The 21,874-nt window shown below is 41.0% G+C and overlaps 1 long non-coding RNA gene across 1 annotated transcript; it reads left to right on the forward strand.

The window, feature by feature from the left end:
• The first annotated feature begins 170 nt into the window (after positions 1 to 170).
• Positions 171 to 14,724, forward strand: LOC107317537. The gene is made up of 4 exons (XR_001556916.2): positions 171 to 256; positions 8,645 to 8,721; positions 9,762 to 10,013; positions 14,425 to 14,724. It is a non-coding gene; the product is annotated as an uncharacterized LOC107317537 (long non-coding RNA).
• Positions 14,725 to 21,874: the final 7,150 nt, after the last annotated feature.

Here is a 21,874-nt window from a genome sequence, read left to right on the forward strand (position 1 = left end):
ACAACTACTACTCAGGCTGCAAAGCAAGTTCGTCGCTTCTTTGCTGGGGACACAGACTCATCACTCACTTTCCGCCAAACTAGGGGGGCCCCGCCCCGCCCCGCTCCGTGCCACCGCCCCCCGTCGCCCCCGCCGCCAATGGGGAGGGGAGGGGCTGCGAACGGGAGGGACTATATTTCCTCGCGGCGTGCGCGCCTTGATTTCACTTTGCCTGGGGAAAAAAAGTTGTGCCGCGGCTCTCCATGCTAATACAGAGGTACCCGGATGGGAGGGGAGGGGATTTGGGGGGGATTTAGGAGGGGGGGGAATGTAAAGGCTTCGGCCCCGCACATGCGCTCTGCCCGCTTCGCCGCCGCCGCCGCGGTGGGCGAGACAACAACAAAGTGCGAGGGGCTGAGTGTGGGGGGAGGGGATGGGCTGCCTCGGTGGGGCGGCTTCCCTCTCCGCCTCCAGGGTGTCCCCAGGGCCCGCTTCGGCAGCTCCCCGCTGCTAGGTTTCTTCCTGCTCTCTCCCTACATTGGTGTTTGGCCACGTAGTTGCAGTATCTTTTATTTTAATGCAGTAATTGGAGCCCTAGAATTGGGTTTACCTTCTCGCTGACGCATGATCAGAGTGGGGTTGGAAGGCAAAAGTAGTGCTTAGAATTATTTTACTGATGACGCTCAAAAGTGAGGGCACATCTTTACATGCATGATGATGGGGACGAGAGCCTCAATGCGCAGATACTCTCATGTCTGCAATGATTGCACGCAGGTGTTTTATTTAAGCAGCACGAAAACATGAAGTTGAAACTCACCCTAAATAATTAGTGAGTATTTCAAACACCACCATACTCCAGATGTGCTGAGATGCCAATTTTAGTAACAAATTAATTTTAATACTAATTAAGGACACCAATGCGCACCAAAACCAACTTACATCAAGTATACTGTAATAAAAGCTATTTTGAAGTATAACATGCTGGGAGTCCAAAACATTGTACTTAATTTACATTAAACTTCTCAAATGTGTTTTGTCCAAACATCAACAACTTCTTACATTTCAATCATAGAAATCATTAAAGTTGTAAAATCGTTAAAAAGACCTCAAAGATGATTAAGTCCAACCATCAGTCCATCACCACCATATCCATTCTTCCATGTTCCTCAGTGCCATGTCTAGACACTTTAACACCTTTAGTGATGGTGGCTCCAGCACTTCCTTAGGCAGCCTCTTCCAATGCTTGGCTACTCTTTCAGAGAAGAAATTTTTCCCAACATACAACCAGAACCTCCTTTGGTGCAACTTGAAGCCATTACCTCTGGTTCTATCATTAGTCACCTGGAAGAGGAGTCCACTCCCCACTGTATGAGGAAGTAGTGAAAAGAAGCAATAATATCTCAAGATTAAAAGGCAAATCCAACAGTTAGTATTAAAAACCATCCAAATCTTAATGATTTTCAGACTCCTAATGCTTTGCTTTGAAGCAATTCCTATGTTGATCGAGATTATAACTAAAATTCCTGATTTCAAAGCATCAAGTTAGGACTTCCTGCTTCACTAATGAGAGTTTTGCCTCAACAAACTCCCAAAAGCAGGAACTCCAGAAAAAGACTTTCAGCTAGAAAGAGACAAGTTGCATTACAGATGACAGCTACCTCCTTACATGCACATTCCAAGCTACTTCCTCTCTACATTAGTGATACAAAGATTCACAACGACATATTCTTAGTCTGAAAAATAAATAAATAAATAAATAAAATAGCAATAAAGCTTAAATTAAGCAGAAAATTTATATTAACCTCACAATTAAATAAATTATATATATACGTGTGTGTAAACAACAACAGCAACAACCTTCCTTTAAGTTACTAATGTAACAGTAATGGTTGACAGACTACATTACAGTTATTGTAACAGGCCATATTTTCAGCAATTGTTTAGTGTTGCCACATGGCTTGAACAAGTTACAAGCCAAGAAGCCAGTTTCATTCTTTTTATAAAGATAATTTCTAAGGCAGTTTATTTTCTTTTGTCAGTGTATTGTTTTCTGGATTGAAAATGTTGGAGAAAGGTATTTAAATAACCAGTCAGTAAAAACGGCTTAGCTGTACAGGGGATTTTTAAAAACCAAACTCTACTCACCTGAGTAAGGACAAATAGGTGAATCCCACAGACGGTGATGAATATGAAAATGTTACATTGTTAAATCAATGTAGCTTCTCATGCTTTCTGTACAGAAGTGTTTTATAGTGCTAGACCCAAAAGAGTAGGGCTTTGTAAGGTAAATAAATACCAGATGAGACCCAAAGTTTTTTGTGAACTGGGAACATTAGCTTTGTAACCTCTGCTTATATCAGTGCAAAACTTCTGTGAGTTTAGAATCAGGCCGTCAGCTAAAATTGGCTAAACTATTCAAGGAACATTTATTTATGTGTTGTTAATTCACTGGTGTTCTTGCAAAGAAAAAGTGTGCAATTTCAAGAAATGTTCAATTTGTGATATTACCTCCAAGGGGCAAGGGTTATTGTGTCGTCCTTCCCACACCAGTGAGATGCCAGGAAGAAAGTTCTTAGGGATTTATGTTAACCTGCTTGCCATTCAAAATTGGTTTATATGTCTACAGTGCTATGATGGGTCACAGATTTTAATACAAATATAAATTATACATTATAAAACATAATGAAGTACTTTGCTTTTCATTTATTGATACTACTTATATTGTTTCCTAGGGAAGTTGTGTAAAATACATTAATCTGTCAGATTCATTTATGCAATAATATTATGCAGTCACCTATAAAAATGTTAACAGCTTTATGCAATTTACTTGAAGATTACAGTGGCAAAAGTCATCCTTCTTTCTGGAGGGACATTAGAGCTCAGTGAGCTTCCCTTCCATCTATGCATTCTGTATATGAGAACACTTTACAGTTTAGTTGGAGAATGCTAAGGGAATGGGAGACCAAGTGGAAGTGCATGAAGCATGACAGAGGGATCTACTTAAATGTGGAAATATACAGTCAGTGCTAACTAGGAAAAAATATGCCATGTTACATGTAGTATAATTTATTGTATGATTAAACACGTTTTTTTGTTGTCCCTTGGGGTGGCTGTCATTACTCATACTAACGGCAATAGGCTGAGGGGTGCAGCTGATATAATAGATGGGAGGGACACCATCTAGAGGGACCTGCACACACTTGAAAAGTGGTCATATGAGGATCCAGTGAGGTTTAACAAGGCCAAGTGGGAAGTGTTACACTTGGGTTGAGGCAATCCCAAGTATGAGTATCAAAAGGGAGAGGAACTCACTGAGAGAAGTTCTGATGAAAACGGCTTGAGGGTTGGAGGCAGATGAAGGTGATTTTCCCCCTCTACTCTGCCGTTGTGAGGCCCCATATAGAATACTGTGTCCAAGCCTGGGGCCTTCAGTACAGGAAGGATGCGGAGCTGTTGGAGATGATTCAGAGGAGGACAATGAAAATGATCAAAGGGCTGAAGTGTGTCTCCTATGAAGAAAGGTTGAGGGAGCTGAGCTTGTTTAGCCTGGAGAAGACAAGGCTCTGGGGAGATCTCATTGCAGCCTTCCAGTACTTGAATGGAGCTTACAAGTGGGACAGGTACAACATTTCACATGGTCTGGTGGTGATAGGACAAGGCGAAATGGCTTTAAACTAAGAGAGGGCAGATTTAGAATAGATATTAGAAAGAAATTTATTACCCGGAGGATAAAAAACTGGAACTGGAATGGGTTGCCCAAAGAGGTTGTGGATGCCTCATCTCTGAAGGCCAGGTTGGGTGGGGTCCTGGCCAGCCTGATTTAGTGGGTGACAACCCTGCCATAGGGAGCTGGAAGCTGATGATGTTTTAGGTCCCTTCCAACCTAAGCCATTCTGTGATTATGTAATTCATACAAATTTTGGAATTTCAGAAGTCCTCCTGAAGAAACGGTACCCTTCCTTTCTCCTTGCATTGGAGATCATATTTATAACCTGCAAGGGTACTTTCACAATCAAGGATACTCTGCAGTCCTGGAGTAAAGATGTATGTGCTTGACAGTAAATATGTTATCACTCTACTGCCAAAAGTATTGCTGGCTTTTGTATAATACTTTTTTTCAGATGAATAGGAGTAAAGTGGCCGGTTACACAAACCCTTTTGCTGGTGGAGAGCTTTATCCATGTGATTCAATTTGATAACCCTTGGTAACAAAGCTACATATGCAACAGTGTTTCAAAATCGGACTCATTCTCTGTAAAAGTTATTGCAGAGAGGTATTTGACAAACTGCCATACTTCAGAGGATTACCAGAACATGCACAGCACTGTATCAATAAAGACCAATAACTGTTGGTGATTTTGTAGCAATATTTCCTGCATGCAGAGACTCATGACCATTGAGCTTAGAACTCAAAACACCCCAAAGATCTTACTTCTAATGTATCTAATTACAGGTTGACAGGAATCCAACAGCAAGGAGTGAAATCTCACACTTTAAGTCCCAACAAGATGTGATAATGTTCTTTCCTCACCAAGATTACTGATTCAAGAAGAGATTTGCAAAGCCAAAAAGAACAAGATACTTAATTGCAGCTGGCAATGCTGTATTTCTACTACAATTAACTAGGAAAATCCACTTTCCACATACCTTTGTGTAATATGTTCCCTTTCTTTCCTATAAAAAGTGCTACAAATATGTGGAGAAATAAATTGATTTTTAAAGACAAACAATTGCTTGATAGCAAATTTAATGCATTTCAAATTCTTCTTTCCAAACCGACAAGGAAAAGAGTCAGATAATAAGATCATGGGCAGCCCAACAAGAAGGGAGCAGCTGCTCAGCACAGAGTACCCTGGAAGAGTACTTGGAGTGAATAGCAGTGTACCATGGAGGTCCATCTTCATTCAAGCCAGTACTGACTCATGCAGGAGCAAGGCCTCTTGAAGCACATGGGATAAGATAGTGGTAACAAACCAGTGGAACAAACAAGGTGAGATAAGAGAGCAGAGCTTGAAGCCACATTGAGAGGCTTAAGGTTGGCTGATCTATCCAAGATGCATAACTCGTCCTGTATTTTCTGAATACTGCCATCCTACAATATGTTCCTTCCCCTTTTAAGACCATCACTCCAGCTCAAATGGGAAGATGTTTTAGAGATCTGGAATCAATTGTATGGAAGTAACATTTTCCTCACCACAAAGTCATCTTAACCGAGGCTTAGAGACAGCATCTGTCTCAGCAAGACTGAGTTGTATCCAGTTCTTGGCTATGGTGAAAAAACCTTCAGGAAAGGCAAAACAAATCAGGATATTAATGATTTCTGTCTGATTATTAGAGGGGAAGGACATGAAGAATGATGAAATGGCATTGTCTAATGTTTGCAGGTGGCTGCATCATGATCCTCCCAGCTCATTTCTATGTCTTTGGCATCCTCATTGACCAGACTACTAACCTCCCAAGAACTCCTTCTCCTGGGTTTGTATGTTACCACTTCAGTGCAATTGCAAGAGAAATTGCGTCTTTTCCTTTCTTTTTCTTGAGTACCATCAGTGCCACAGGAGCAGAATTAACTCTCCTTTGATCCCTTCTACATCATGCACCACAAAGTTGAGGGAATCCCAACTAGAAGGGTCACGTCAATAGACAACAACAACATCAGAAGGCATTTTAGTCCATTTGGACATTCATTATGGAGAAAAAAAGAGCTTACCCTACCTACCATGACAAAAACTGTGAATGAACCTCGGCAGCCCTCACTTAACTGGAATTCCTCAGGCTATTATTCCCCATGTGCAACTATTTTCCTCATCTTGTTTTCTTTGTCTCTTTTTTTTCCATCACTCTTTCATTTCCCTTGTTGCTCAGCTCACGTAACTTTATCCAATCTGATCCTGCTCACTCAGATTGTTCTGGAAGTACAATGGTACAGCAACATCAGGTGCCTACAGATGAGGCAACAATTTAAGATTCTTCAGCATGTCTCCAGTGGCAGTCTGACATCTAGTGATCTTCTGTCAATACAGACAAATCCTTCCACCTACTCCCTTTCCTGTCTCCTGCTAGAAAATCTTTGACTCCAAATAGCATTTATTACTCTAAAGGTTGAAGAGAAAAGAAGCAGCAAATCAGCATCTTGCCAGATTTCTCACACTGTCATTTATGACTGTGTGATATTGTCATTTATGAACTATGTGATGAAATAGGGAGTATTGAGTTTGGAGATAATCTTAGCTTTGGAAGGCAATGTGTGTTTTGAATGATTGTAACAAATTGGAAAAAAATGCTCTAAAAAAGTAATCTGTGATTCCATATGAACAAGTATGAGGGATTAAATTTGGGTAGATATGGCTAACTTTACAAACAGGGATAGGTACTAGCTGCTTAGATAATGATTTTACAAGGAAGAGTTTTGAGTTTACAATGAATCACTAACTTAATAACAGTCAAAACCTTCACCTTATTTTAAAAAGGGCTGAGACCCATAAAAGTGAAGACATTAAGATAGGCAAAAAGATCCCTGTGCACTACTCAGCACTGGCAAAGCCTTAGCTGGATTCCTATGTCCAATTTGGAGTTCCACACCACCAAAAACTTGGCTGAATTGGTGATAAGACAAAGAACAGTAGTAAGAACATTCAGAGTTCTGGAAAATGTTTTATGTAAAGGGAAAGAGTTAAATATATGCTCAGCATTATTTAGGCTAACTGGAGGACTGTGGAGAGATGTTGTAACAGTCTTCAGCCGTATAAAAGAGAAAGGGAATAACTGTTCCATCTCATCAATTGTGAGAGAACAGAAAGGGTTGGATTTACAATAAAGCAATGAAGATTCAGACTAGACAGTGGGAAAAAAACATCTCTAAAGGTGAAAGCAGGCATTGATTATATATGTTCCTTTTGGAGACAAAGTTATTGTAAATCTCTAAGTGGAGGTTAAATAACCTACAGAGAGAACAGGAGTACAGTTTGATACTCTCTAGGAAGAACTGGATAGACAAACAACCTTCTGAGACCTTTTCTGGACCAATATACAGTTATCCCTCTGATAACACACAGATTTTCTTTGTAATAATTCAGAAAGTAGCACAACTTGAAGAGGGTTAAAATGAGTAGGTTACTCCAAAAGTAATGCCTCTTATTTATTTTCATAGAAACTACATGAGATACAAAGAGCAAAATAACACTATTTGATAGAGCAAATTCTCAGCTACGAAGCACTACTTTTCAACACAGTCACCACCACTGGCTGATTTGCTGGGATGAGCTGATCAAGATGCTCTGAATTTCATTGTGTGACAGCTGTGAATGGCCATCCAGAACATGGCTTGCTTTCACAACACTGTTGCCACTACTGAAATGCATAACCCACTGCCTCACTGTGCTCACATACACTGGTTGATTTCAATAAATGTTCGATAAGTGTTGGTGTATGTCATTGGGTACAATTTTTTTTTTTTTTTTTTTTTTTTTTTTTTGCATGGAGGAATTCAGTGACACACCTTTGCTTCATACACACTTCCATGTCTGACATCATTTTGTCAGACTGCTCCTCTGCTCCCATCTGTTGCACAGTATTGGTGGGAAGGTTCAGCCTCTACTACAATGCTGCCAACATATACCTCTGATGTCATGAGCCTACATAATAATAATGCTGAGGCTTTTCCTAAGTCTTACTGTATCATTGTAGGAGCAAAATCGCTTCTCCTTGCTCTAGCAGTGTATTCAGCATTTGGTTTCTGGAAGTTTTCCCTACTGCTGCATTCATCAAGTACTTCTCTGCTTTGGAACATAGATTTACTGAACACATAAGACTCAAGAGCCCAGAAATCTAGGTTTGTAAGTATATTTGCATCTCTGACTTGTATCCCAAACACATTTAGATATCTGACTCATCCTGCAAAGCACAGATTTATTTGACTTAAAAAGGTGCTAGGAGCCTGTATACCTCTAAATTCTGATTTTTCCCTTGAGGAAGGAGCTCTTCTGGGGTTCTCAAGACCATCACTTGCAATTAAATGGTGTTCTTTCCATTTTCAGCTCAAAGCTTTTTTCCCATTGTAGAACTCTCCCTTGTTCTCCTGATATGTTATAAGCACATTCCTCTTCTTCCTTCCATTCTTCCCTTCAATTTTTCATATATTTCCCCCCATTTTTTCCCATCTATCTCATTTTAGCCTTCTATTTGGATCAAAAGATCAAGCCAGCCAAACACAGTGAATCACAAGAAAGAACCAAATTCTGTTTGATATGCACACAGCACATACAGACATCAGAAGAAAAGGCCAGATTGCAAGTGCAGAAAATATTTGGCCTCCCTAAATGCAAAATGCCACCAGTTTTTAATGCACTGGACAAACTATCAGTGGTTTACATAACACTAATTCAGTAACTGATCTTTTGCTTTCACTTCAGTCCTTGGAAAGTCTCTCCCTGTGCTGTCATATATATGAAAGAGGATGTCTGAAAAATGTAGATAACATGACGCAAGAAAAATCTATTAACATTAAAAAATGGCACATTTGCAGTTCTTAACAATTCTGTCTCAGTAATTTATTATTGTTGTTGTTGTTATTATTATTATTATTAATGGAAGATAGCTGTATCAATAAGTGTAACTAAAATCTCCAGGTAAGAAGAATAAAAACATATTTTCACTCTTTTTACAGGTGTGATTGTAAAGTTCTACTGGTCATCCCTCTGAAATCACAAGTTCCATATACATTCCTTACCTGGAGGCAAAGAGGTAAAGTCAATTCCATTCTTTACCCAATTCCTTGTTATTATAAAAATCAAATTTAGGCTATTCTGTGCCATGTCTCATATGTCACATACTCTCCAGTGGTTGGCAAAATAAATGAGGTGCTTTTCGGAAGCACAATTACTCAATAGAGACTTTGGTATTCATTTTCAATGGGAAGATTTAAAGTTGTTTTCTTGATTTCCTTGTTTAGAAAGAATAGCATTTTGAATGTCACTAAATAAACATTAATACTCCTGTTAATGACTCTATGAAGTGTAAAACTATGAAAACTGAACCCCTATTACTGTCCGTATATTGTAAAGCAACCTGTGCAGAGAGGTGACTAAAGTCCTCATAACTCCAGGCATCTGGGAAAAGGTGGTCAAGAAAACATTCTTTCTGAAAGAGGCTACTGCTATGTGAGGGTGTGGTACAGCGTAACCAGGGCAGAAAGTATGTCTAGCATCTTTCTCTGAAAAGATGTGCCTGGGCTGAACTGCTGAAGCAAGTCCTGAGAGTGTAACACACCCCTGATTTACTCCTGTGGTGTCAGTGCAAAGTATAATCACTGGCTGAGAGATTTAAATCAATGCAGCGTGATTTTCAAAAGCTCTCATACTGAGCTAGCATCACTAACTTTGAAGTGAAGGGTAAAATTCAAATGAGGTATAATAATGCTAGTGCTGAGCACTTCTGAAAATCCCTCCCATGACCTTGAGGCTAAAGAAATACGTTAAAATTTGATCAGCAAATCCTGGGCACTTCTCATATTGAAATGAGTGCTTTTAGGGCTGGGGGTGGGCAAGCAGGGATCAAGTCACTTTGAGGCATATAAAGTAATGCACCTGAAAAGAAAGCATGGTCATATTCTCTGGCAATTATTATTGTTATTATTTTTCTTAAATTAAGCTACAGGCATAAAGACATGGGCATATAGTTGGTAGAGCAGGGGAAAAAAGGAAAAAAAAAAAAGTTTAAAGGATTTAGAAAAGGAATTTACATCCTCCAAGTTACTTGAACTTATGATGCTCCATTCTTTTCAGGATGTGCACATTCACACTTGAGTCCCATTGACCTTCAGTGAGCTTTGGGCTTCTAATCACCTTTGAGAAAAGAATCCTACCTTTGCTGAATATCATATACTCCCAGAAGTTTCATATTAATGAAGAAATCAACAGACTATTGAAGTTCTCTCCTCACTTTCAGTTGATCTTTCTCCTTCCCTAGGAACGAGCAGTCCATACCTTCCAGCATCACTCTCCAGAGTGCGCCTTGACCTCCTTTCCAGGCAGGAGGTAATGAGCCAACTGTTTCTACAAAATGTTTTCCAAACAGGTTCAGCTCCCATTAGCACTTGGGAAAACTCAGGCAGCTTGATACATAAGCCTGGCTGAAAATCACAGTAATACAAAGAATGTCTCACACTATGCCTGAGGTTTCCCAGCCTTCCAAGGAGATTTTAAGGCATCTTTCCAACTATAGTTATGAATTTAAATCTCTTGGGCAGCCCAAAAAATCTTTTCTTTAAGCTCTCTAGCACGGAAAGATAGGAGAGAATAACGAAGTGTCAGCCCAAACCTACTCATACTGCCATCACGTTGTTTATGGCAGAGGTATGTGTGCCACTAGGATCTTCAGTATACTAAATGAGTCATCTGCCATGGGGGGAATTTTGTGCTTGTCCTGCTACTGAAGGAACCAGACTTGGCTCTGGCATGGACCTCAGACTTTCTGATCTCTGTCTTCTTCTCATGGTCAGTGAAGAAAAAGCACTCTGACACCTGTCATCTTGGCTTCATCCCAATTGATGTGGCTGCCTGATGCCATATTTTGCTCTTGCACAAAGTGCCTGTAAATGTATTCTCTAGGCTTTTTTCCCCATGCACTGCTGGTGATTTCATTCAACATCACCTTCACTTCAGATGAAAATATTATATTAATTTCTGTGACAGGATGCAACAGGGCTTTGTAGTGAAATGAATAGGCAGTGATCCAGCAGGGAATGAGAGGGGTAGTATAATGAAGCCTTCACCTCTCTTTGGCTCTGTGCAAAATTTTCCAGCAGTACTGAGAAAAATTTTGGTGGGACAGTCAAATTTCTGCTGAATAGGATGAAAAGATGAAGAAGCCCTTTCCACTCTATTCAGTAGGCTCCTGTATAGAGAAGCCCTGCTTAACATTTCTGCTGAACAGAGCCTTAGGGCAGAAAATACATTGAACTCCCATAGTAGAGTACTAGTAATGGCTTTTTAAAACTGTCTCAATTTGTATCATTTGCAAAGCACAAATATTCTATCTGATTTTAATTATAGGATTCTCCCAGATATTGTATTTCATTTTCTTTCTACCTCCCCACCTCCTCTTTCAATTTTGTTGTTGGTACTGCTGTCCTGCACTTACAGTCTTGCTCTGATTTGCAAGGCTGATCCCATTGCCAGAATCCTTTTATCACTCTGCTTTGAAAAAAGAATTGACTTTCTTTTGTACATTGGGGTGAATTTGTAAATAACACTCGTTCAACAAATTTTGCTCTAAGGATCACTCTGGGAATATATTCAGATCAATATCATCCCTGTTAATATCACTTGAAAGTAACGCTGCACAGCACCACAGAAAGGCTCTGGGAGTATCATCTTCAAAATAGGGAGTCTGAGAAAGCCAAGTGAGAAGCATTGAGCAACAGGATATTGTACATGCAGTCCATGCACTCGTTCTCAGAAGCAGGGGATACTAATTATTTCCTAGTATTGCAGCAGTACAAACATAGCCTCCCCAGATCCAGGAGCTGTACACACTGAACTTAAAAAGAAAAAGTATTTTTTTTTCATAGCATCATAGAATCATAGAATGGCCTGGGTTGAAAAGGACTACAATAATCATCTTGTTTCAAGCCCCTGCTATGTGCAGCGTCACCAGCCACCAGACCAGGCTGCCCAGAGCTACATCCAGCCTGGCCTTGAATGCCTCCAGGGATGGGGCATCCACAACCTCCTTGGGCAACCTGTTCCAGTGCGTCACCACCCTCTGTGTGAAAAACTTCCTCCTAACATCTAACCTAAGCCTCCCCTGTCTTAGTTTAAAACCATTCCCCCTTGTCCTGTCACCAACCATCCTCATAAACTGCTGCTTCCCACCCTGTTTATGCACTCCCTTCAAGTACTGGAAGGCCACAATGAGGTCTTCCCGAAGCCTTCTCTTCTCCAAGCTAAACAAACCCATTTCCATCTACCTTTCCTCTTAGGAGAGCTGCTGATCATTTTAGTGGCCCTCCTCTCGACCCAGTCAGTTTTTGTGACCCCACAAAGACCCCATGTCCAGTGCAATTAGTGTTCATTATGTTTTACTTAGCACATAATCACAGGTAACACCTCTAAAGAATATTAAGATGTGCAGTCTGCATTCTCAAAGTTCTCTTCTTTAAATAAACATATGGAGGTTCTTTAAATAGTTCCCTCTGCACTAAGCTCAAGTGCAACAAAAGATATGCAGTGACTGCAAAACACAACAGAGCACAAGAAAAAAATAGATTAAACCCTTATGAGTCTTTCTATCTTGACCACCAGTGTTCTGTTTTGGTATTCAGATGCTCTTACCTCACTCACAGGCTGATGAAACAAAAAGCTTTTAAAAGTCACGAGGGCTGTCAAAATAAAGCAGGGAGTATATACATGAAGTTGCTCATTTTCCTTTCCCAGATGAACATAGAAAGGCCTTAAGTACCTTAGTAAGTCTTAGATATTGAGGTGTCTTCTATAGGAATATACTGTCCCCAGCCAGGACCATGCGGCATACATAAGAACATACAGATTGAAGCACACACAATCTTATTGATGCAAATCTCTGAGCTGCAGTTCACCCAAGTTGAGCAAAAAGCTGGTACCAATGTGCTAATACTTCTTATGTGTTTTCCACTGCAAATTCCCAGTCTAGATGTTTTTCCTGTCTTTTTCTGGGCTAAATGTCATCTTCCCTGGCCTTGTCCCAGTTAAATACTAGGTGAGTTGTATAAGGATGCCAAGCAATTCACACAACAATGTTCTGTAATGCTTGTTTTACTCTGCTTACATCACTGCAGAAACCTTTTTTCCCTCCCTTTGTTTTGCTCATTCTTCTAAAATTAGCATTTGGCATGTTATTTGTGTTTTTGTTTTTAATGCCCTTTATTCTGGTCTTAAAACTACTTTTTGTCCTTTTATTTACAGGGAAAGTCTTGAAATCATAGCCCCGGCATATGACAAAATCAGAACCAGAAAGTTAACAAAAGGAAGCCCAAATTTACTTAGAGAGCATCTCTTTACTCTTTTATTCAGTCTCATGATTAGGTAGGAACAGGCTGACTCATAACATTTGAGTGTCCTGGCTCAGCAATACTGCTTTCACTGTCAGAAGGTTCCATCCTCTGTTCCATTACGGTCCTTCATCTCACCCTCAGCTGATTTGCATTGCTAGGCAAGTACAGGATTACAAAAATTAAAAGAGAGTTATGAAAAATAATTTGAAGCAAAATAACAACTTGGAGAGATCTTTTCTGGAACGGCTGACTGCTGTTACTGAAGGCTTCCCAAGTTAAAAACGCAAACAAGCGTGGTTGGAATCCAACTGTTATCTCACTTGGTTCTTTAGGAACGGAGATGAACCTGTTGGTCTCTACTCCTCTCATTAATTTCTCAACTTCTATTGATCTGTTGCAGTGTCAGTGATACAATACTTTGTGTTAACCTTTTTTGTTAATTATGTTAGGTGCTGAAATACAACTTACTCTTCTAAATGCAAAGTACAGACCTGAAAAAGAGGCAGTAAGGAGTCGCAGAAGGGAGCCTTTAGAATCTCATTTTTATTACTAAGAAAATTAATTTACTGCAATTTTTGTTTTATTTATTTATTTTTTTTTTTAAACCATGTTGCTACCTCCTGCCTTATCCAAATCCCTCCTGGCCTCATCCATTGAGTAGTGGAGGGATGTTAGCAGGTTATGTCCATTGCACCATCTTCACCTTTCCACCTGATCTAGTGGAGAAATATCTGATCTTCCTATTTGATCTCCAAGATGCTGTGCTGTGTGTGTGGTGCTAATGGGTTTGCTCAGATTCCTGTGGCTGAGCTGAGTCACAGTCAACTCACCTAGTAGTGACAAAGCTCCAGTGTGATATTTGCTTGAAGGGCAAGTCTTTATTTCTGAGGCTAGAATCAGGCATACCTCCTCTGTAGATCCAACCTGAGGACTTCTTCAGTATTATACATATAATGATCTCATAGTAAAATCGTTCTGAGAAAGTATGATAGGGTCAAGAACAAAATATTGAAAATTACAGACGAAGAAAAATAATTTTCTCTGCTGAACCATCCAGAGAAGTTAATCTTTCTAGATTATGATGTAAAACAAAATACTATATTTCATCTATATTTATATGTGTCTTTTATCACACAGACAATTGATGTGCAGTGGATATGTGTTATTTAAATACCTGTATATCTTCCATATCTGCATGCATGCACATACACTTGTACATATCTACACACACATATATGAACACACTCACATGTAAGGTTTGCTATGAAGTTTTGCTTCAGTTATTCAAATCTAGCTGCTAAACACATGCACAGCTGCAGCACAAGTGCAAGTTGAATCAGCTCCCCAAGGAGCAGAGGCTTGGCTCGCAGATTCCTTAGTTCATTATAATCACTGCTTTCAATCTCTCATTACAGAGAAACTGTCACCGAGATTCTTCAGAAACCTGAGGCCAACAGCTCTTCATTTAAAATAGTGTCACTTGGCCGAAGTCAAAGATATAACTGAGAGGGCAGTGTGTCTGGAAAGATCACTTAAAGCCAACAATTTTTCACATTTCTATTCTGTAGAGCCCCAGTAAGGTTTCAGCTTCCACCAAATCTCTGCTAGCACTAACTACTCCCAAACCAACTAATTCTATATTAATTAAACAGACTCTTTCTCCCCGCTGTAAAAACACAGGAACTAAAAATAAACCTGTTACAAAATATGCTTTTTGTTTATACATATTTACATAGATCTCAGATCTGAATATATGCATTACCAGAAGGCTTAACCAATCTGATGCAGAAGATCAGTAAAGCAATCTGCAGGCCCTACAGGGGCCAGAAAAGGAGCATTTGTCTGGTGGCAAACAGCATTATGCAAGACGTGTACTGGCTTTAGATCGTGAGGGGGAAATAGTTGCATAAGTTGTGTATCTGAACTGACTGGCAACAATACTGCTCATCCCTGCACACAAAAGAAGGGAGGATCGTCTCTCTTCTGTGCATTTATGAAGATTTTCAAGCTCAGGGATACCTTTCTCATACTCCAGGATTTAACCATTTCGGCTTCCTTTTGCCTTTTTCTTTCTTTCTTTTTCTTCCCCCCCCCCCCCCAAATGTGACCCTGGAGTTTGATTTTGGAGGCAGTAACATTGCTCCTTGTTTTCAGCCCTCTGTCTCTCACAGCCTTGCCTGTCTTGCGTGCTCAATGCATATGATGTCTCAGCAAAATGAGTACGTTTTTCACCATTTGTTTCACTTGTTGTTTTTTGTTGTTTTTTGTTGTTGTTTTTTCTTCTCTAAGAAGGAATCTGATGGGGGAGGAAGAAGGCTGGAAAAGCCTGATGGGAAGCATAGTCCAGCCGCAGCCACGCTGGAACAAAAGAGAGCAGAGCTCTGCGTAACCACACAGCCCCTGCACACAGTGTGTGGGCAGGGGTTATGGCCAAGGGGACCACAGGGATCTAGGGGGTCCCATAAAAAGTGCATTTCCTCAGGTCACCTTGGCTTCATCTTCTTGGATTTGGGTAAATTTTATGGAGAAAACCTTGAGCATACATGTGGACAGATGCCTGGACTGGGCACAGTGGGGTCCCAGGGCTGGGACAAGGAACAGGATGAGGCCTTGAGCAGCAGGAACTGCTTCTCTGGCTACTTCATCTGGCAGCACTTGGCTGCCTAATGGGAAAACTTTCCCACTGTTTTTTGTTTTTTTTCTTTGAAAGAGATTTTATTTTCACAGAGGCAAGACAAAATCTCTCGGATCTGCCTTCAGCTTTGCATCTCAACAGGAACACAGGTTTTAACACATCACATACATTTAAGCAGTCATTCATATTTCTCAATAAAAAACTGCGGAGGGTGGGAGGTCTTCCTAATTATTGTTGGTATTTTCAGCACACAGCCAGTTGCACAGTTACACTGTGCATCACCACCACCACACATCGTCTCTTAATTTCTTTATTTTCTACCTTGGAGGAAAAAAAGGAAAAAGGAAAAGAAAGAAGTGGAGTAATTTCTTCCTTTTAGCCCCCAGAGCAAGCGACTGTGGGGTAGAAAATGGAAATTCTTGGAAGTCTTCTGAGATTATTATTATTTATTTTATTTTATTTTTAAGGAAATAGAGTGCTCAGCCTCATGCTTTCAAAGCACAGAGGTATTCGCTCTTGACAAAGCAAAGGCTTTTGCTAATGTACAGACAGGAGTTTTCCCGGTGATTCTTTCACAGTCACTGTAGCACATGTAAGGCAATAGCCCGGATCTCTTTCCCTTGCTTTCTCTTTTGCCTAGATAATTACATGAAGTTTCAGCTTCTCCCCCCTCCCCCTTTCCGTTAACCTTGGATCCATAGTTTCTGATGATTACTCCCTGCTCCTTTCCTTCAGCACATCAGCTGTTACTTTTCATTTCATGGCTCAGTGGTGAAACTCTTGAACTCTTTTCTCTTTACATGTCCAAGCTGCTTTCTTCCCCCAGATGCTTTTGACTTTTCTCAAGGTCTCATCTTTTATCACAGGGACATCGTGCTTGCTCACTAGGGCGCAGATGCTCCATAGGCGCCGCAGTGCAGTGAGGGTGGGATGTGTATTGCACATTGGACATTGGGGACAGTGAGCAGACCATGCCTCCTGCCTTACTCTGGGAGTACTAAGAGAGGAGGGGGCTCAAGGTTGCAGCTCTCCAGGTCCCCCTTTCCCCCCAAAAAATGGGCTGGCAAAGTGCAGCCAATTTAATCCTCATTTACAAGCATTACAGATATGGGCTTGTCCAGAACTGCTGTAACTCAATGCAAGCAGAGAAAGGAAAGCTTCACTCCTCCAGGTCACCAGGAATAATTTTGCAACCCCTCTCTAACCTTCAGTCTGGCACGGATTGGCTGATTAATCATTGCAGTGCCGCCAGATCCCTGCTATTTGTGCACCTGGCAATACCACTCCGATCATAAAGGTGTTAGCAGCAGCGGGGCTGGATTTTCTATCTTTTTTTGACTTTTTTTTTTTTTTTTCTTCCACCCCTTCCTCTCTTTTCTTTTAATAACCAAAGCAGTGAATGGCAGAGAGTACATGAAAGGACTGATCAGCAGGCACTCATCATGGTTGTGTCGGTGGGGGGAAGGGAGACACATCCGCCTGATTTAGTGACGGACTGGGGAAAACATGCTCTGACGGGAAAGGGGCTCTTGGGGGAAGGGAGAGCAAGGAAGGGTTAACGAAGCAGCATTTGCCAACATGAACAGGCAGCCCTGGAAAATCTCTGCCTTGTGTTATCTAAGTGGGGGCTGTACTAGCCTCCCCTCTCAGCCACAGTTTTTGAGAATCTGCGAGCCTGTACCATCACAGAGGTCCCAGATCTTCAGCATAGAAGAAGCCATAAGGACCACCACTGACTTTTTCAGAGCCCTGCTGCCAGCACCCTCACTACCTCCAGGGATGGAGGGTTCCAGCTCCATCCTCAGCTCAGGACTACCCCAAATGTACATCACTTATAAGCCATGAAGTAAAAAATAAGGTTACATTGCCTGATTTCTCCCCCTCACACACATCAAGCAACAGTACTGTCATTTTTTATGTGTACTTTAAACAAGGTGTTTTCCTGTTAACCAGTATCATTAGCCTCTCTTCCTGTTTCTCATTAGCTCCAGTGACAGTATCACTTAGAGGTACTGTCTAAGGAATTTAGTCCAAGCAGTGGACTACAGAAGTCCATGGATTACAGAAACAATCCCCATGCTGTCTTCAACCAGTCTTTGGTCAGGAGAAAGCTGCAAAAGGCAGCACACAGCTGGGAAGTTCTTTCCCTTCAGGACAAAATTATGTTGCAATGGGACAACAGTGCTCCATCATGGGTATTGTGGGCTGAGGGTGCCAAGCTCTGCCACTTATCCTGCCCCTGTACACACAGCCCAGTTGCCAGTTCTCCACCAACACCTCCTCTGCAGCCCTGGTACTTGTGGTTATGTGGTCAGCCAGTTCAGAGAGCTGATCCTACCAACAGCTATCCTCTCAGAGAAATAAGAATGCCGTTTTTCAAAGCAGATCCCCCCCACTGCCTTCGCATCCCTTTGAAGTACTTATCATGAACGCTAGCTATGAAAACGTGGCCATCTAAGGAGCTACCACCTCTACAAGGAAACTACTTGTTACGTTGAAGAAGATACTTGCTAGTTTTAAAGAAATTTCAGTCTCTTCCCTGTTTGATCCTTTAATCCAGATGTGTAGGGTAGCGCATTTCCATGTTACCAAAGTGCTGCTAAGTGTAATACGTATTAGCTACCTACAGTACTTCATTATACCTTTTTCTAATTCTGTACCATTCTAAAGATACAGCTGTACTTTGGTGACAAAAATAAGAATTTCTGAACACAGTGTTCAGTACACACATCGACAGCATTCCAAACAGTGACAGCAAGTGCAACCTTTTAGCAGAAATAAGAAAAACAGAGTTCTCATGATTATAACTTAGAGTTAAGAAAAAACTAACAAGCTTGAATCCACTTGTCAGCTGGGTCCTGTAAAGAGTCTCTGACAATTTTTAAAGGGGCAGAAAGCCATCTTTTAGCTGGTAGACCAGCTCTCTGCATGCTGTGGAAATAAGTGTGTATATGACAGATCTAATAATAGGTAGCTGTCATGGTGATGGGTGACCAGAATAACTAGCATACCCCTCTGCCTCCATCTCTGCTTTCTTCTCAGTCTCCCTTCAATTTTCCATATGCATCCCCCCATCCTCTCCTCATTAAACTCAGTGGGGTTCAGTTCAGACCCAGGACTACCTTGTTTGGCGTGATTTGCACAACCAGATCCTAAAGAGTGACATACCACTACTGAGAATGGATTACCAAAATACATTGAGCACAGGTTGTCTGTGCAGAGATAAATAACACTGGCATAGTTACCAAAGCCTCAGACGTGCTCAGCTTTATGCACATACAGTGGATGCAAAATTGACGGAGACCGGGTCAGGCTGACCGCACCAGCCTCTCGCTGGTGTTAGAGAAGTGTGAGAGTACAACAAGAGAATGTGAGAAAATGTACTGTGGAAACAGGGGTGGGAAAACAGAAATATGTAATAATTCCTCTATAAATCCTAAGGATATGTCTTTCCCCGTGCAAAGAGAAACTTCAATGTAATCTTTGCATTTCTCTGCAAAATCACCCAACTCCTACTTCTCTCTCTTTCTCCCTCTCTCTCCTTTTCTTAAGGACATCAGTATTTTTCAGCCGTAAAAGAGTCTTTGTAATGTACTCATTTTGTGAGGCCTTTTGTTACCTCCATATAATTCTCCCAGACAATTATTATCACAGCCATTGTTACACAATCCAGTTAAAGCACTTCTTTTGCGCCTCTGTCTCTTTCTCCTTCTACAAAATGAAATGTTTGAATGAAGAGTTACATTCCTCAAGATAATGAACTCTCCAGAAGGAAGGTAATGGAAAGTACATATTAATTAACAAGGCTGAATTGTGGTATGGTATTTATATCACATTGAGAGATTACGAACACAGAAAAAGAGTTTTGTTTGTTTTCTCTGGATCAGGCCTTCTTATTTTAAAAGTACAAAACCCCAAACGATGGGCACACATGCCTTTACTATTCAGATTCTTCACACAAATTGATAAGCATATGCATTTCTTGTCTCCCTGTTGTGTCTTTGCCCACAGTGAAGCTAGAAAATTTCAGACCTTCTCCTAGAAGTCTTGTCATATCCTATGTAGGACATTTTACTTTGCTTTCTGCTTTGTTGGAATACACAGCAGAATTACAAAAGTTTCACTGTCTGAAGGTTTGAGGAAACAACGTCCCTTCTGTTTAGACTTAGAGGGGCTGAAGAAGGCCTGGCCCAAAGCTGGCTCAAGGAACAGAACAGTGCAATCAGGTGCAAGCACAAGTGTTTTTGAATTTCATTTATTATATATGCTTGCTTCTTTCACTCTGTATTTCCCAAATGTCTACAAAAGTCAGCTTGTACCATTTCTGGCAAAACATCTTCCTTGTCTTCCTCTGAGGAGAATGGTCCCTCGAAGGTAATGTGAAGGACATTTCAGGCTCTAGTCCAAGAGTCTGAAGTCAATACAACCATTACCTTCCAGAAGTTGTGATGAGAGCAGTGCTGAAAGCCTTGCCTGCATCACAGAGCATATTCTCATATTTCTCTGCCAACGCACTATGCTTCTTGTGCTCCCTTGACACAGCATCCTGCCAAGAAAGAGGAGATGCAGCCACAGCAGTAGTTTTGTCAGGCCTGTGGTGTTGGTAGGTCCAGCACACAGTGGCCTGCCATAAGGGTGACCAAATTCACGCTCATTTTAGTAAAATGAAAAGCTTCCAGAAATCTTCAGAATTCAAAGTTGTTGAATTCTAGGCCATTTTAGGGTCTCTGTTTCAGCAGCCATGAGCTTTGTTGGCAATCTCAGTCTATGGGCCTCTTGAACATGAAGAATTTTGCTCCTGATGTCGTTTCAGTTTATGACACAACTTCATATGTTCCTTTTCATTATTTTTCTAAGCAGTCAACTCTGTTAAAGAAGTTCTATCCAGAAAAGACTTTAAAATTGTAATTCCTTTTAAATTTAAATTCAATATTTTCTCAGCAAGGAAACATTTCAAGGTTTGGGAAAACATTAATGTGCTAAAACCTCTCTATTTCTTCAATGATACCAGCTGTTATAGAATCAAAGAATTGTAGGGATTGGAAGGGACCTCCAGAGATCATTAAGTCCAACCTCCCTGCAAAGCATGCCCCCTACAGCAGGCTGCACAGGTAGGTGTCAGGGCGGGTCTTCACAACCTGCCTGGGCAGCCTGTTCCAGTGCTCCGTCACCCTCACTGTGAAGAAGCTCCTTCGCATATTGGTGCAGAGCTTCCTGTGCTCCAGTTTATGTCTGTTTCCCCTTGTCCTGTTCCCACAGACCACTGAAAAGAGGTTGGCCATGTCTCATTTACTCTCACACTTAAGATATTTATAATCATGAATAAGATCCCCTCTTGGTCTTTTTTTCTCAAGGCAGAACAGACCCTGGTCACTCAGCCTTTCCTCAGAAGTGAGGTGCTCCAGACCCTTTATCATCTTCATGGCCCTCTGATGGGCTCTTTCCTGGAGATCTCTGTCTTTTTTTTTCATACCAGGGATCCCAGAACTGGACACAGTACTCCAGGTGAAGCCTGATCAGGGCAGAGTAGAGGGAGAGGATCACCTCCCTTGACCTCCCGGGTACACTCCTTTTAATGCACCCCAGGATCCTAATGGCCTTCTTGGTCAACAGGGCACACGGCTGGCTCATGGCCAACCAATTGTCTGCCAGGACACCCAGGTCCTTTTCTGAAGGGCTCCTCTCAAGCAGGTCATCTCCCTGCCTGTACTGATACATGTGGTTACCCTTGTTCTGAACAAGGATTATGTCTCTGGTTTATATTCTCATACCATATGTTAATAATGCTACTATTACACAGTCATAAGCCTTTTATTCATGTTCACAAATCAGATAGCTGGATGTGGCTATAGTTTAAAAATAGAGTTAGTTTCTACCTGGCTTAATCTCTAATTGAATACTTGTTTGAGCAGTGGAAAGTAGAAACTACTCTACATTACACCAGGTAAATTCTGTGCTGCAATGCCAGATTCAAACCTGCATGAAAGCAAGACTCTGGTTTGTTTGAATTCCATAATTACAGTCTTTCTGGCTGAGGATGATCCTGATGAGTGTAACTGCTAAAGACATAAGTCTAAATATAGACAAACTCCATGTGACTGTATGGCAGATGTCAATTTGCTATTTAAACTCTGCTCTTCTGCGACTTACAAAGAAATAAGTGAGAAGAGGGAGACTCCAAGATCTTACCAATTTAATCATATGCAAAGTTAAATCTCCTTGAAAAATAT

The sequence above is a fragment of the Coturnix japonica genome, chromosome 1 (genome assembly GCF_001577835.2).
Source record: "Coturnix japonica isolate 7356 chromosome 1, Coturnix japonica 2.1, whole genome shotgun sequence".
Lineage (NCBI taxonomy): Eukaryota > Metazoa > Chordata > Aves > Galliformes > Phasianidae > Coturnix > Coturnix japonica.